Source organism: Populus trichocarpa, chromosome 6 (assembly GCF_000002775.5).
Source record: "Populus trichocarpa isolate Nisqually-1 chromosome 6, P.trichocarpa_v4.1, whole genome shotgun sequence".
NCBI lineage: Eukaryota > Viridiplantae > Streptophyta > Magnoliopsida > Malpighiales > Salicaceae > Populus > Populus trichocarpa.
The window spans coordinates 5316789-5334754 of NC_037290.2; the positions used below are offsets into that span (position 1 = coordinate 5316789).

Genomic DNA, 17966 nt, shown 5'->3' on the forward strand with positions numbered 1-17966 from the left:
AATACATTTAATAGTGTTATAATTATGAACCATCGCTAGATAAGTAATAAAAATTAAAGGTATGATGGAGCAAATATTTCATGACGAAAAAAAAAGTTGTGTTGGTGATCAAAAACTTAGAGACTGAATTTTTAAATATTGTAACTGTAATTTTTAACCAGCTTAATATTAAAAAATAAAATAAAAAAAGATAATTTTGGAGAAAAAAAACCATGCGGAGAAACACTGTAGCAATCAACAATGTTTTAAAGAAAAAAAATTACAAAACCAAATTCTTAATCAGCTTAATATTAAAAAAAATCAACAAATATAATTTTAAAAAATAAAGAAATAAAATAGAAAAACTATGTGGAAAAACATCACAGCAATTCACAGTATTTTAAAGAAAAAAATTACAAAGCAAAAATTTTAACCAGGTCAATATTTAAAAGGTAAAATCAACAAAAATAATTTTGAAAAAAAAATAAATGAAAAAAAAATAGGAAAGTTGAAAAAAAAAATTGAAAAAAAGGGAAAAAAACAAAAAAAAAAAGAAAAAAGGGAAAAGTTAGCCAAAAAAAAGAAGAAGAATCACTGTGTAATTCACAGTGAAATGTATATGGGGGAACAGTGATTCCCCCGTACCATTTAGAGTATGTTTTAATAGTAAATTAATTTATTAAGTCCCTATATTTTTATTATTCTTTAAATTGGTACTTTTGGTTTTGTAAACATAACTTATAAGTTATAATCTCTTTATCGAGTTAACTATTAATTCCTTTTTAAAATTTATAAATTATCCTCTTAACTTCGTTTATGATTTGCGAGGGACAATGGGGGGAAAAGAGCTTTTTTTTCAGTTTCTTTTCTCTTTTTCTAGTTTTTCTTTTCCAATGAAAAATAAGAAAACTTATTCATTTCTTAAAATTCTGAAAGCCTTTTCAGACTCAAAAACTAGAAAATGTATTAATTTTATATTGTTTTCTTTTTGAATAAATAAATAAATTATGTTCTATGTTTTTTAAGTGAAGAGATTATCTAATTATTGACTAAAACACAATAATTAAACAATAATTTACATTAAAAAATTTGAGCCTAGGACCAAGAAAATGCACTAGAATGCTCCTAGATATATCAATATAAATGATTGAAACAGCTTTACAGCATGATATATAGCAATGAGCATTTTTCTCTCCAAATATTCCAAATCTCAAAGTAATATTTAAATGATTTAATTTTTTTAATCTCTTAAAATTTACTAAACATGATAATTAAAAAAACTCTCCATGATAATTAATTTAAATGATTTTCCTTTGCTCTCTTGCTTTTTAACTTTTATCATGCTAATCCTTTACAAGGTTTTGGACAAAAAAAATAGAAGCACTAAAATGAAAAGAAATCTAAAGTACAGGCACTAAATTAGCTATCATGCTTACCCGATCGAAGTGAACTGCAGGGTTGGAGATCTCCAAGTCGCCCTTCTTTCTTTGTGAAAAGTGGGATGTGATTTGTGAAATCAACCTTCCACTTCAAGGAAAGGTGGCATCTAGTCAAAAAGAAATTCAGTGGAGCAAAATAAATAGTAATAATAATTAAAAAAAGCCATTATTTGCAAGAAAAGGTTGCGATCACTCAGCTAGCACCGATACAAGACATAATTGTGAAAGGAAATCAAATCAAATTAAATCAATAAATAAATAAATTCAGTGGAGCCAGCTGGCAAAAGAAGGTGGGACTAGACTTGGAGTCATCGCACAAAATAAATACTAAAATGACTGGAAAAATAAAGAAGAAAGAAGACACTAGAAAGCATGCTGCGCTGAAGCTGTGTAATGTGGGCATGTGGCAACGTGATGTGTGTACCTCTGTATTCACGACACGGTATGCAGCTTTCTGGCAAATTTGGCGGATGCCATGTGGCCTTACAAGAACAGACAATCTAACAAACAAATGGATGGCAGCAACGCGTATTGCGGATCAATTTTTTTAATATTTATAAATTATTTATTAATTGATAAAAATGTATTGTCTACTGTTATTTATTATCTATGAGTTGGATTCGTGTTTAGATTAATTTTGCCGTTACTTTTCAACTTTTATTGAAGAACTCATTCAAAGGCTTTTGTCTGGCCGATTATGATTACTTGACACGTGCAACGAAGAACACTTTAAGAAATTCAAATCTTGTTCATAAGTTCGTTGATTTGCTGACCGTTTTATATTACTGTTAGCGAATCAAATAAAGTTCAAGCTTAACATACAAATTAATTAGTCTTTTTTGACAGAGAATTAAAGGATAGAAGATCCAGATGTTTTCTTAAATAAAAGAGTGTTTGTTTTTTATTCAAGTTGTTTTTTAATATTCAAAAAACTATTAAATTAATATTTTTTAAAGTATTTTTTGATAATTACAAATAAAAGAAATCTAAAAAAATATATATTTTATAATAATAAGGTGTTTTCAAGTGTTTATTTCAGAAAAAACAAAACATGCCAGTTGGTTGAATCCCTCCAGGTTGATTTGATGGTGCGATTTGCGTACAGAGAATTCTTATAATAAAAAGGATGCAAGGACCAGAATGCCGAAGAAATCACTTACCAGTTGCCGAAGGAATATCAGAAATTCTTTAACAGGCTTCGAGTAAAAGAGAGTAGAATCAAGACTGGCCTCTGCATCAGCAAGAAAGAAATTTCATGAGTTGGCTTCCCTTGCCTCCTTTTAAATATCAATGGCTGGCACTCCTGCAAATCTGCTATATATTTGTTCCTCTTTATGGAACAGAATCATGCCAAATCTTGATAAATCTTGCTTCTTGAATAAAATCAATGGTAATAATTAATGATGTAAATAATCGTCAATAGAATCGGGATTTCAAAATCATCAGGGGGGGGATTTTACACTGAAAAGCGAAAGAGAAAGAAAGATGGCCATTTCAAAACCAAAGTAACAAAGTAAATGCTTCAACTTGTGTCGTATACTCAAGCAACTGTAACCCTTTTTATCCCCCGCCAAGAAACGATTCCTTGATTCAGTAACAGTGCTCAGATTCTTCTCCGAAATCTCCAACCAGCCCATATTAATGCATTGGACCATGTAGGATCTTGTATAGATATGGACTATACCTTAAAACATTCAAGCAAGCCTTCAAGGAATGCAGCAGAGAGCAGCGGTAGCTATTGTAGGAAACGAAATGGCTTGTATGAAATGTATGCACAGATGGACTTCTATAGCTTTTGCTTCCAAAAGACTTGAACCACTAAAACTTCTAATCGTGTCTTCAATGTTCTAATCTTTATAGATCTATATAGATCTAGCACTTAATTTTAAGCAAAGAATAATTTAATTCTGTTTAGTATTATTATAGTAACGTACTTATGTTTTTTTTTTATTTTTTAAAACTTATTTTTTATACCAGCAAAGCATAATGAGCTAACAACATCTAAAAAATATTAATTTAAAGAAAAAAAGAACTTTAAACAGGAAATCAACGAACCTGTAGTAGCAATGCACAGATAATGGTTGCTTGGTAGATACACTAAGAAAAAGAAGGATGTTTGATTAGAAAAATGAAGCCCACTTCCTTTTCCGTTTCCTCTTTATGATACTTGTTCCTTTGCTTGTTCAGTAGGTTTTTGTAGATCTGAATAGAAAGAGGAATTGTGTGCAGATGAAGCGAACTCCTTGAGGGTGGGTACGTACTGGTGAGATGTCAAGCTATCATCATGGCTAACGTTTTCAAGATATATAGATATGTGAACGTGGTAGATCATGAAGCTGAGTTTGATTTTGCCATCCAAGTATAAGTAGCAAACTTTGTTACTTCACAAGCAATCGTACGTGCCAGAGATAAATACTATGGCCGTTCTCGACAGTTACAGATCATACTGGGCCAAGTTCTCATTTTGCTTCTCTTCGATGCATAATTTAATTAGGCTCTCGTCTTCAAGGAATAAATCAGTACTGGGACTGATGATCGATGTTTTCTTAAACAGCCTACACTCGAATCAGCACTGTATAGTTTTACAGCAACGAGCATCACGACATCACCCTCGCAATACAAAGTAATTGTGATTTCACAGTATAACAGGAACCAGACAGACTCTTAATACCTCTTTCCAGGGATCTACTACTCAGCTTGTCAATAATATTATGGTGCTTCAATTCTAGTTTTTTAGCTATCGTGAATATAAATTTTCCCACCTAAAATCATAATTAATCTTGCGGCAACTAAAGCAAATCTTCGTCGGCAGGCATTTTCTCTGCCCATTCCATTTAAATTTCCATGGTTTGGAAATTACATGTCCGCGTTACAGTGCGGCTCCAATAATAATAATAATAATAAAAAAAAAAAAACCGTGAGAAAATATGTTAAATTCATATGCAATTTGATCGTGGGTCAATCTTGAAATCATCGTAGACAAAATTTAAAATTAAATTATGTAGAAGTTATTTTAACATGATTAGATCGATTTGACAGATTCAAAAACAATCTCAACAATTGACAATTGATAAAAGTCTTAGTTTAGCTTTAAAAAAAAAATTCAAAATGACTTTTTTAAAAAAATATTAAGAGGGCAACATATTGGATTGATCTAGACTTCATGGCTTAACCCATCAAGTTCGTGATTCGGGTCATTAACACCACTAGGTTTAGGAACCTTATTTTTTAAAACTATTTATTACTTAATTATACAATAACAAAAATAGACACTTGTAAAATCGAGGACAAATCAACTATCGAGACTTTTGCTTGAGACTGAGATAACTTCATAAAAAACAAATCAAAATAATTTATGAAAATGAATTCTTAATCAAATAAATATTAAAAAATAAAAATAAAAAATAATAATAAAAAAAGGGTGACATCACACTACGCTGAAGGTGGTGCATTGCAACCTAAGTTTTCTAGGATAGAGTACAAGTTTAGAGGTTGCACTATGTTTTAGGTCAAATAAAAAAAATAAATGTAAAAATAATATCTAAGTTATGGAGAATTGTTGGCATTATTATTAAATCTAATCTGCAAATTAATTTTAAAATCTTTTGATTTAATTCATTATTTAATCCAGATTTTAAATTAAACTGTATGAGAATTACCCCAACATATCTTATTTGACTTTATGGATCCAAATCCAACCCCGACACCTAATAAAAGGTGTGATTTAGAATTTAAAAAATAATTCAAGATGATATTTTTTTTAATATTAATGCACCACTATATTTGATTGATCAGGGCTACGAGAAAAACCAAAACAAATTATAAAAACAAATTCAAAATCAAGAAAATGTTTAAATATGAAATTGAAAAAAAAGAAGAAGAAGGAAAACAAAAGAGGGGGAAATGGAAAGGAAAGAAAAGGAAAGGGGGGAAATGGTGTAAAAAAAAGGGGCTCGCTTTACAATTCATATCAACAATAAAAGGACTCGCTTTACAATTCATATGAGGAAAAAAGAACTAAAAATGAAGATACTTCATTGTTTATATATATATAAAAGAAACACCGTAATGTTTTTTAAAACATTTTAGCATTGCTGGATATAATAATTGTTGTGGTCGGCAAGCGTACCTGCATTCTTAATTCGCACGCAGAAAGTCGGTGCATAGCATTGAGACCACGTCTAGATTCGACGATTTTTATACTCTATTATTATAGTTTTGATTAAACAAACATAAACGGCGAATCACATGACAATGTTTGTGTACTCGCAAGACATCTTAATCCTTCGCCTACCGCAGTTTCATGTAATTGTCCATAATTTCCGGTAAATATCAATCTAGAAAATTCATCTTCTCGTCTCTACAATCCAGGCTGAAATTCATGAATGCGCGCGCACTCAACGAAATACATATATACACTCCACGTCAATTAATATTTAGAGCAATTTTATTCTCAAAACGGACACGAAACGGACACGAAACATTCACTTTAGTTTTCCTACTTTCTAATTGGTGCATTTTTTATTCTTTTTAACTTTTAAAAACTTTATTTTTCCTGTTTTTTTCTTGGTCAAAAAAAGAAGAAAATGTTGTTAGAATCTAATTGAGTAGCTGAGAAGGTAAAATTATTTTTGACTAGATATCAATCATAAAAAAGAATTAATCTTGATATTAATGAGTTTCATTTGATGAGAAAAGCTCCACTTGACGAGAAGAGTTCTACTAGAATGTTCTTTTCATTTCTATTACCTAAGATGATAGATCTAAGTTCAAGAAGTTGTTTGGATTTGAGTTGATTTTGGATTTTTAGATTGATTTTAGCGTTATTTAAGATCATAGATGGATTTATCTAGGTCTTTAAGATATGTTTTAGGTGTTCAAACTGATATGTATTGTTTTTTTATATTAATTTATTACTATCTTGAAACAAAAAAAATGAATAAAAATTTAATTCTAAAATTGTTTGAAAAACAAATTTATTTTTATATTTTTATTTTTTCAACCAAACACTTTATATATAAATTAGACATGTACGCACCTTCTTTTCCACATAAGGCAGTACTTTACAGCCAAGATTACATGTTTTGTAGGAAAATCTCGTGGGATCAAGAAACAAAAAAAGCAATGAGCACATGCATGTTGTTATTGTTATTGATAGTATTAATGACTTTTTAAAAATTTAAAAATTTAATTTTTAAAATCATTTTTTTAAATTTAATTATTATTAATGACCTTTTCACATATTCATATATTTTTCTAATTTATTTAATTAAACATAAATAATATCTTTACATTTCTCAATTACAACAAATTATTAAATAAATAAATCTCAAGAAACAAGCAAATTCAATAAAAAAAATATTATTTTAATATATTTTTAAATAAAAAACAATTTAAAAAATAACAATTAGAATTCCAAACAAATAAAGAAAACAAAAGTCATTCAGAAAGGCAAAACATGAAAATATGCTTAAAATCACATGTAATCCCTCTACTTTGTCATTTGCTCAGATCAATACTTTGATCTTTGAATTAGCTCAAATCAACCTCTATATTTCTAAAATAGAGAAATTTGAAATCTTACTTCTAGTTATCTTGTTACTGTGACATTCATTTCGTCATTTAATTGGTAAGAATCTTTGATAAAAAGGCTTAAATCATTTCTAATTAGAAGGAAAAGGATTGATTTGAACCAATTTAAAGTAAAGGATTTAATCTAACAAAACATAAAAAAGTAAGGACAGTTGTGTTTTGTTTTTCTTTATTTTTTTATATGGGATAAAAGGTGTTTTGAAGTGTGGTAACAATTATTTTTTAAAATATTTTGTTTTATCTTTTACAAATTATTTTTAATATTAACCTATCAAAACAATATGAAAATACTAAAAAAATTAATTTGAAAAAAAAATTTAATTTTTTTTAAAATATTTTAAAAATACAAAAATAAACTTCCTAATATTCAGGCAGCGAGTGAAAAAAACGACTCATCTGCGAGTTGATTTGGGCTAATAAAAGATCATCCTTGAATGCCGTGGACCCATTAAAGAATTATTTTTTAAATTGTCAACCAATAAAGTTAAAGCCTCTTTTCTTTTCAAAGCTTGAAATCCTGTCGAGCATCAGTTCCATGTCATTCGGGTCACTCGTTTGGAATTGCTATTTAAATAGGGTCGGTTAAAATTTATTTATTTATTATATTTTTAAATTATCTTAATACAATGATTCTGAATAAAAGAAATATTTTAAAAAGAAACCATACGATACTCCCAGACAACTTCTCAATAATTAATTAAAAAAAATAACTCGTGGACAAGATAGACTATAGGTAGACACCTTAGTAAATATATCTCACGCAATTAAAATAATTAGTAAATAAGAGATCATAGTTTTAAAAATGAAACATAAAAGCAATAATCAATTAAATAATAACAAGTCGTAATGTAAAATTGTATCCTCAATTAATTCACCGTCCTGCACGATGCTATTCCATGTGCGTTTTGCTACTTTATTATTAACAGGATGATTACAGGTGATTTTTACCGGTACAATCAAACCGGGTTGTAATTGCTTTGAATATATATTCGGATTATATATATATACTAGCTTTGATACCCGCGCGATGCCGCGGGTTATTTTTTTTTATAAAAAATATTTTAAAAAATAAAAATTGAAAAATCTTGGATTTTTCTGCAAAGTTATACCTAAGAATCTTGGGTGGCTGCAATGTCTGACCAAAGAGTAATATTTATAATATTAATAATAAAATTAAACTTACATGACCCAGTAACACCAGACCCAAGAATATTGGATGTGGGTCTGGCTATAAGGTCGTGTAATAAAAGTGTGATAATTAAATAGAGTAATTAAAAAAAACAAAAAAAAAATCAACAGAAAGAAAAAAACTAATGAAGAAAAAGAAAAAAAATTGAATTAAACATGTGGGGGAAACATTGCAACCAAACAAAAATCATGCAAGGGAAAGACTGTAGTAATCCATAATTTTTTTTTTCTTTTTGAAAAAAGCTACAAAGTTAAGTTTTCAACCAGGTTAATATAGAAAAAAAACTGAGATTCGTGTAATGAAAATATGATAACTAAATTAAATTTTTTTTTTACATTAACAAACTAAATTAAACAAAAAAAAATTCATTGAAAGAAAAAAAAACACAAAGAAAAAGGCAAAAAAAAACTCATAGGGAAAATGAAAAAAAAGAAAAAAGAAAAAAAAAACACAACAAAAAAATCAAGTGTTTCACTGTGTGCACAGCGATACATTATATGTAAAAAAACAAAAGAAACAAAAGCGAGGAAAAAAAAACAAAATTGCTACAGTGAAAAACCTATGTGTTAAAAAAAAATGTAAAAAAAACAAAAAGAAAAAAACTGCTATAGAAAAACAAAACCAAAAACAAAAAAAAAGCAAGAAAAAAAACGAAAAAAAACTGAAAAAAAAAGGAAAAAAAAAAACTGAAAAAAAAACGAAAAAACACTATCCCTAAAAAAAAAAAAAAAAAGCTTTAGCTACAGTGAATTTCCTACGCGTTTTAGTATATTACTTAATAAACCCTACAATTTTGCATTTTGTTGACATCAAATAATAATTATTTAAATATGCATTCGCTTATTCTAAAAATAATTCAAAGAAATAAATCAGTTTTTTTTTTCAATTGCCTAAAAATCAATATTTTGAATTTTTGCAAGAAATATAACATTATTTCATAAAAATAGGAAAATATAATAATTCAAAATCTTAAAATCACTAAAATATGTTAAGTGGTTAGCTAATTGATAAACATATTTTAAATTAAAATGTTTTTTTCCGTGTTAAATTAGGTGAGTTATAATTAAGAGTATACTAGTTAATAAGAAAATATTTAACAGAAAACTTCCGTGCGATGTGTATTTTAATTATGAAGAAGTTTATTATACATATATAAAAGCGTGTTAGTGGAGGCCGTTGGAATAGTAATGCTCCTTAATAAGTGCCTAGCAAAACCCATGAATGCTTTTTTGCAAATAAACATGAAAGGTACCGACCTCTGTGTTAGGGAAAAAACAAGAACAAATTATTCAACATAATGATTTTGCATTTGTGAGAAATTTCTATCGGTAAATGCTGCGTTTACTAGAAATTGTAACCATTAGTTTTAATTTTTGCGTTTTGAAATAAAGTCTCTTTCCATCATATAAACTTTTTTTTTCATTGGCATATTTAAGAGGGGACACCCCCCCTGTTTTATTTGTTAAGATTAGAATAATATTTTTAGTTTAATATATATATACTTTCTTTCTTTGTATTTAGATTAAAACAAGAACTATAGAATAAAGTGATAAATAAAAACCCTAACCTTCTTCTCTCTTTCGTCCGTATTTTTTTTATGTTAATTTAGATTGCTTTAACATGATATCAAAGCTGATTTTATAGAACGAGACTTAATTTTTTTTGAAGTGAAATTTGTTCAGTTTTTGCAAATCTGGTATTTCATCTTCTATTTAGTTCCTGCAAATCTGATATTTCATCTTCCATTCAACTCCTACAATTTGATAGTTGCGTTATGTTTCTGTAATTTTTTGTTTTCGAGTAATCGTATAACTTTGAGAAAATATTTGCTCAGTTTCTGTAATGTTTGTTCAGTTTTTGCAATCTGATATTTTATTTTTCGTTGCTTTTACATTCTTGTTTTCTTTGTTTATTGATTATGGCTACTAAAAGAGATGATTCGTTTTAGTCTATGAGTGTGAGATTGGATGGAAAGAACTATTCGTATTAGAGTTATGTAATGAGAAATTTCCTTAAGGGTAAAAAGATATTGGGATATGTTAGTGGGCCTTATGTGATCCCTAAGAATACTTAGGAGGGGGGATACTACTTTGATAGATGCATAGGAAGCAAGGGAGGTTCAGGATCATCTGTAAAGGTTATTCACGCAATCAATTTTTACAAAGCAGTATCAATTAGAGAATGACATACAAGCTCTTCACTAGAAGAATATGAGTATTAAAGAGTTTTATTTTGTTATGACACATTTTTTGGATCAATTGGCTTTTACAGAATCGGCAGAATTAAAGGTATGCGGTGCCTATATTGATCGTAGAGAGCAATTACGAATGGTACAGTTTTTAACAACATTTCGCAGTGATTTTAAAGGACTTAAAGATTCAATTCTGCATCGTTCTCCACTACTTTCTGTCGACTCTGTTGTCAGTGAGTTATTGGCTGAAAAAATACGTCTCCAGTCTTATTCTAAAAGAGAATTCTTTTTTGCTTCGAATCCTTTTGTACTAGCAGTACCATCTAAGTCATTCTAAGATCATTAGAATAAGCTTTACACAAGGGTTGCCTTAGACGAGTGCAATTTCTATAAGTAGAAAGGTTATTTGAAGGCTCAGTGTCCCAAGTTAAGATAACAGAATCAAGCTTGAAAACCTGATAGTCAGTCACAATCTAATGCTCATAGACCACCTTAGGGTTATAAACCACTACATCACGATACTGCAACAATAGTTTCATCAGGCTCTATCACAAATCCTAGTACTCTAGCTGAGAAATTTCAAAAGTTTCTCTTCCTACAACCATAAACAATATCTACTTCTTCTTCTATATGCCAGTTGCCTCATAGTTCCTCAGGAATGTCACATTCCGAATGGGTCTTGGATTCTGGTGCTTTACATCATATGTCTTCATATTCTTCATCTTTTACTTTTGTATCCCTTTCACCCTCTATTCCTGTTATGACTGCTGATAGCATTATCATGCCTTTAACATGTGTTGGTTTTGCTATCACATCTCACTTATCTCTCCCTAATATTTATCTTATTCCAAAACTTAGATTGAATATGATGTATGTTGGTTAGTTATGTGATTCTGGTGTTTATTTAGTCACTCTTTCCTCTTTTTTTTTTCTTTTTTTTATTATGTACAAGATCTGCAATCTCAAAAACTGATTGGGACAGGTTGTAGGGAGAATGAACTATATATTTTGGATGAGTTAAAAGTGTCAGTTGTTGTTGTTATTGCTGCTATTGTTGATTTGTCTTCTTTTCATTTGAGTCATTTGCTCTTCTAATTTTTATTTATGACATTCTCATTTATGTCATATTTCATCTTATTGTTTAAGATTTTTGACATCCATATGAGCTTTTAGAAAATTTGCAAACTTGTAATATTTCTGATTCTAGTGGATGTAAACTAAAGAAATTTTTTGTTTTACCTTTTAATCGAAATATTCCTGTTTCTTATTCCCTATTTGACTTGATTTATTCTAATGTATAAGGACATTCTTTTGTTGCCACAAAAAGAGATTCTCGATATTATGTTTTTTTTATTGATGATCATACTCATTATTGTTGGGTTTATTTAATGAAACATCGTTCTAAATTCTTTGAGATATATACAACTTTTCAAGCTCTTGTCAAAACTCAACATTCTGCTGTTATCAAATGTTTTAGATGTGATTTAGGTGGGGAATACACCTCTAATAAATTTTATGAGTTGTTTGTCTTAAATGGAACCATTCACCAAACTTCATGTACATATACTCTTGAGTAAAATGGAGTTGCTAAAATAAAACATACGCGCATTGTCGAAATTACTCGTTCTCTCTTATTATCTGCTTATGTTCCTAGTGAGTTTTGGAGAAAATTTGTCCTTACTACTATAATTTTGATTAATACAATTTTATCTTATCATATTTCAGGTTTTTCTTCATTCAAATAGTTATATGAGTATACCCCTGATTATTCATACTTTAGAGTTTTTTGTTATATTTATTTTGTTCTTCGTCTTTATATAGAATGCAGTAAGTTGCCTCTTTAATCTGCTATTTGTGTCTTTTTTGGTTATGGTGAAAGTAAAAGAGGGTATCGTTGTTTTGATCAAATAACTCAGAAACTTTACGTGTCTCGTCATGTTGTTTTTTTCGAGCATATACTTTTTTTTTTCTATTTCAACCACTACTCATAGGTTTACTAGATTTGATTTTATTTATATATATCATTTTTCTAAGGATTCTGATAGTTTATCATTTCAGGTTTCTAGTACCTCAGATACACCTCCCAATGTTCGACCAATTTATACTCATCATTTTGCAGGTATTGATATTTTACTCTTCAACACACGTGAAGCTCCATTCTCATCTATAGTCCTTCAAGCTTCGTTTGAGATTGTGGATCCACTTCTACGTCAATCCACACATATTTGTAAGTCCACAAAGCTACCATATTTTGCTTATTCTTGTTATTCTTTATTATTTATTTCCTTTTTAGCTTTTATTCATTGTCTCTCTAAGCCCTTTTTCCTATAAAGAGACAATTCTTAATCCTATTTGACAACAAGCTATGAATGAATAACTTTATGATTTGCATAAGACAAATACTTGAGATTTGGTTACTTTACCTCTTGGTAAGAGTGTTATTGGTTGTCGTTTGGTGTATAAGATCAAGATTAATTCTGATGGTCTATATAGCAATACAAAGCTAGGTTGGTTGTAAAAGGATATTCTCAACAGTATGGTATGAATTATTAGGAGATATTTGTCACTGTTGCAAAAATGACTATTATTCGTACTTTTACTGTCGTAGCTTCGGTTTGTCAGTGACATTCTCTCAACTTGATGTTAAAAATACCTTACTGAATGGAGATCTTCAAGAAGAAGTTTATATGACGCCTCCTCCTGGTGTTTCATATGACTATGAGTATATTTGTAAGCTTAATAAAACGTTATATGGTCTCAAACAAACACCTCGTGCTTTGTTTGAGAAATTCTCTGTTGTGTTCTCGTCTCTTAGATTTGTTTCTAGTAGTCATGATTCTGCTCTTTTTATTAAGTGTACTGATCCAGGTCGTATCATTCTGTCTTTATATATTGATGACATGATTATTACCGGTGATGACATTAATGGTATTTCAGTTTTGAAGACAGAGTTGCTAGATAGTTTGAAATGAAGGATTTGGGTTATCTTCAATATTTTATGGGTATTGAGACAGCTTACTCACCTGGAGGTTATCTTCTTTTTCAGTTAAAATATGTTGCAGATATTCTTGAGCGGGCTAGACTTACTAATAACAAGACTGTAGATACTCTCATTAACGTTAACGCAAGGTATTCTTCTTCTGATAGTTTACCTTTGACAGATCTTACTTTATACTGTACTATTGTTGAGAGCTTAGTATATCTCACTATTACTCGTCCAGATATTGCATATATTGTTAATCAGTTTGTTACTTCTTCTACTACTGTTCACTGGGCAACTGTTCTTCGTATTTTGTTATATCTTTAGGGTACAGTCTTTTAGAATCTTTACTTTCATCCACATCTTCCTTGAAGCTGTATGCATACTCTGATGCTGATCATGACAGTGATCTCACACATCGCAAGTTTATTACTAGCTTCCATATATTTTTAGGTGATTCTCTTATTTCTTGGAAGAGCAAGAAACAATCTATTGTTTCTTAATCTTCAATTGAAGCAAAATGTCGCATTGTGACATCTACTACCAAAGAGATTGTTTGGTTGCGTTGGTTACTTGTGGATATAAGAGTTTCCCTTTCTCATCTTACTTCTATGTATTGTGACAATCAGAGTTCTATTCAGACTGCTCATGACTTGGTTTTTTATGAATGAACTAAGCACATTGAGATCGATTGTCATCTTACCCGTCATCATCTCAAACATGACACCATTACTTTGCCTTTTATTTCTTTTTATTTGCAGATTGCAGATTTTTTTTACTAAGTCGCATTTTATTTCTCTTCTTTGTTTTCTAGTTGGCAAACTATCGATGTTTGTAGCTGCCGCATCGTGAGTTTAAGAGGAGATGTTATGAAATATATTTATTTTGTTTTATTTGTTAAGGGTAAAATAATACTTTTAGTTTAGCCTATATATAATCTTTTTGTATTTAGATTAAAACAAGAACTTTAAAATAAAGTGATAAATGAAAACCCTAGCCTCCTTCTCTTTTACGTTCGTATTTCTTTAACAAATTTCACCTACAATCTTTCTTTACATTCAAACTGAAATACTAACAGGGGAAACAAACCCCTTGTTCACTAAGCTAGCACCTCAAAGTAAGATTCAGCCGAAATGAAAAGGCATGGATGAACTGTATGATATGTTGATCAATTCTATAAATAATTGCTTCAAGACACCAAGCCTTGAACATCTTGGTTTGTAGAATAGATGTGGGAATTAATACTATCGCCTAATTTCAAAATAAGAATCTCTCGAAATACACTGTATAAGGATCACCTCCTTTTCCACTCTTGACAATCAGGGCAAGAATAAAGCAAAAGGTTAAGAGATAGAGAGTAAAGAGAGACACGCGCGCGCATGATATATAGTCCAAAAAAGGCAAGAATATACTTACCTTGTCCAGAAACAAGAGGAAAAGGTGTGTGTGTGTGTAGATATATATACGATCCTCAAGATCAGCATTCGCAGAATTCGGAGGCCTCTTCGATTTTGACTGAAAATATGCTAGGTATTTGGTTCTGGTTCCTTCCTGGAAATAGAGAAGATACACTTGGTAATGTGTTCATCAAGGTCAAAAGGGAAGAAGAATAGGAACAAAGATGGATGCATGCATGTGGTTATGGACAAGAAATAGCTATAAATTAAGATGGAGGAATATGTATATAAGCATCAAATGGCTGTAAAGACTGGATTCCCACTTGTTAAGGATTTTAGTTGACGTGAAGAAGATGCTAGGCATGTCAGTGCGTACATAACTCGTATATACTTCGTTCATTCCAATCCGAAAGGGAAGTTCGTGGAAATTTCTGAAGTGGTGTCATGATCTAATCTATTTGGCTAGAATTTATTTATTTTTTCAAATTTACGAATTAATTATAACATCTCCTCAAAGAAGATATCACCCACTGGTTTGGTCTACTAGTTAGTTTCTTTGATCGTGATGCCCTCTCCTTTTAATTACGTGTTTGAAAGTAAGATAGTTGTTACTTTTTAAATATTTTTTTGTTTGGAAACACATCAAAATAATATATATTTTTTATTTTTTTAAAATTATTTTTAACATCTGAAACAATAAAAAATATTAATTTTAAATAAAAAAAATAAAAAAATTATTTTTTTCATAAACGCTTTTGAAATACAATAACAAACAATACCCTGATTAAAAATATTAATTCGATACTCATTCATATGTTCATCAAAATCAATCATCTTCACTGCGTACTCCTACATCAATGATAAATTTAACAAATCTTTATGGATATTGATCTTAAATTCGAACTCAAGAGGTTGAAAAATTAATTTTTAATCATCAGATCAATCTTTTAGAATTTTTTTATTCTGTTTATAGCAACATAAATATGTGCCAAGGCGCCCCATATATATTCTTAAGAAGTTTACATTCTAGGTCTAAACTCGTGAACTTTTTTTAATTATACCCTTTAATTATATATGTTAGGCACCCCTAAAAACCATTAATTTTTTCATTTTGTTTAATTACCTACTGAGCTGCAGAAAGCGATAAAAGAGAAGATAAAAAGGTTTAGGTGGGGAAGTTGGTTGCCAACTTGTATGCTATTGTTGGGTAATTGTTATCTTTTTGATGAGTGCTATCAATTTTAAAATATATATCCACTTCGCAATCTTATGTAAGCCATATTTTGATCAAACAAAATTAAAACAACAAACAATATTGATAACAAAATCAAGAATTAAAACAACAAACAATATTAATAACAATATAATCAATTTAAAAGCAAATAAGAATAAAAGATGGCTTGTCCAAATTAAAAAAGAAAATTACTTAAATTCCTCCTCTTTCTTATAAACCAAACACATTTCCACCACTAATTCTAAAAAATAGAAAAAAAATTGAAGGTCTGCATGTTAGATCCCTGTTTATTTGTTGGAAAGTGATTTTTTTAAAAAATGAATTATTTTCTGAAGTTTGGTAGTATCATGAAAAGTAAATTAGAAAACACTTTCCAGTATTTGACTATATTATGAAAAATAAGCTGAAAAATAACTTATTAATGTTTTATTTTTTATGTTTATTAAAAGAATGAGAAACAAATCTTACAAATTAAGAAGTTGAAATCACTTTTCAAGAAACAAACAAGGCTTTAAATAGAAAAAAAAAGTTGGGACACTTAAATAAATAAATAAATTAAAATGTTTATACACTAAATATGTAATTATCTCTATAAATATATGCAACTAATAATGTAATTACCCTTCAAGTAAAACACAAATTATTCTATAAAATAAAAATGCATTACACAAGCACAGAACAACTAATATTATATATATATATATATATATATATATATATATATATATATATATATATATATATATATATATATATATATATATATATATGATGTTGTACTTTCATCCTAGTGACCTAAAAGAGACGCGGTTTCGTGTTCGTGGTGTCGCTTCATGGTGAGGACAGAGCATGAAAAGGAAAGACCAGAAAAGCAACATCTCATCTCACATGAAATGGATACCTCTTCCAATAGATATATATATATATATATCGTACCTTTTACATTGTGAAAAATGAGCCATCCTAGGCCACGAAATCAGATGATGCAGCGGATGCAAGGCCGGTGTTGTTCTTGCTCCCTACCTCTATATATTGTGATAGTTTGCTTTACACGGTTGATGTAGTAGTGGTCTAGCTACTGAATTTCCTCGAAAAAACTCGAAGACGACGACCTTATCTGGGTCTTTGTGGAAAATCTAGAGCAGCAACCAGTCAAATCCAAAAAGACGTGAAATCAAAAGTACTTGGTGTTACTTTAATACGTATGAACGCTATTGGGTGGTTAGATAAGAGATTATTATATTTATATAAATATATATTTATTATTAATAAAAATTTAATTTATTTTTAATATTTATCTAATATTAGATTTATAAATCTAGAGTAAAGATAAAGTTTATGAGACATAAATACTTTGCAAATAAAATTATAAAATTCTTATTGTATCAAAACATTATTTCTAAAATATACATGATCGATATTCTCTTAGATATTAGACATTTATTAAAACCGTAAAAACTGATACATATTATATTCTTTTTTTTTTATGAAATGAAGCGGTTGTTCTCATAAATTGAGATATAAGAAATATCTAGAACTAATATGCAGGTGCTTGTTATAAAACATGTATACTGAACTGACCCGCATGAAAATTTCATATGGAGAAATCATCTATGTCTATGAAAAGACTCACGTGATGGTTGTGTAAGTGATTCTTAGACCTGAGATCATTAAGTCATCTTATATAGAGAATATTATGTTTTCATCCTGTTACTTGTTATCTTAATGGAGGTAACAAAATGGAAAACATTGAATGCAACATGAACTATATGAAGGTACTTGATTAATCAATAGATGATTCATCATCCTAAGTGAATTAGAAAAAATATTATATTTGTTCTCAAATAGTATTGACTGAGAAATATTTGATTAAGATGGAATGTAATTTGAAAATGAGATTTGAAAAGAGTTTCAAATCTTATTCAAACAATCAATGACTATTATATAGAGAACAAATATGATTTA

General features: G+C 29.2%; 1 protein-coding gene across 7 annotated transcripts in view; it reads right to left on the reverse strand.

Moving 5' to 3' along the window:
- Positions 1–15001, reverse strand: part of LOC7474716 (calcium-transporting ATPase 10, plasma membrane-type) — a 31675-nt gene extending 16674 nt beyond the window's left edge. Inside the window, exons 1-3 of one of the 7 annotated variants that reach the window (XM_052454172.1) lie at positions 14787–15001; positions 2579–2649; positions 1416–1506 (exon numbers count right to left, since the gene is read on the reverse strand). The gene's annotated coding sequence lies outside the window, so the exon portion shown is untranslated. Of the gene's footprint in view, positions 1–1415; positions 1526–2578; positions 2650–3102; positions 3260–3473; positions 3712–14786 lie in introns of those variants that run through there. The other 6 variants (XM_052454169.1, XM_052454171.1, XM_052454168.1 and 3 more) reach the window with 6 other exon arrangements.
- Between the last annotated feature and the right edge of the window lie 2965 nt (positions 15002–17966).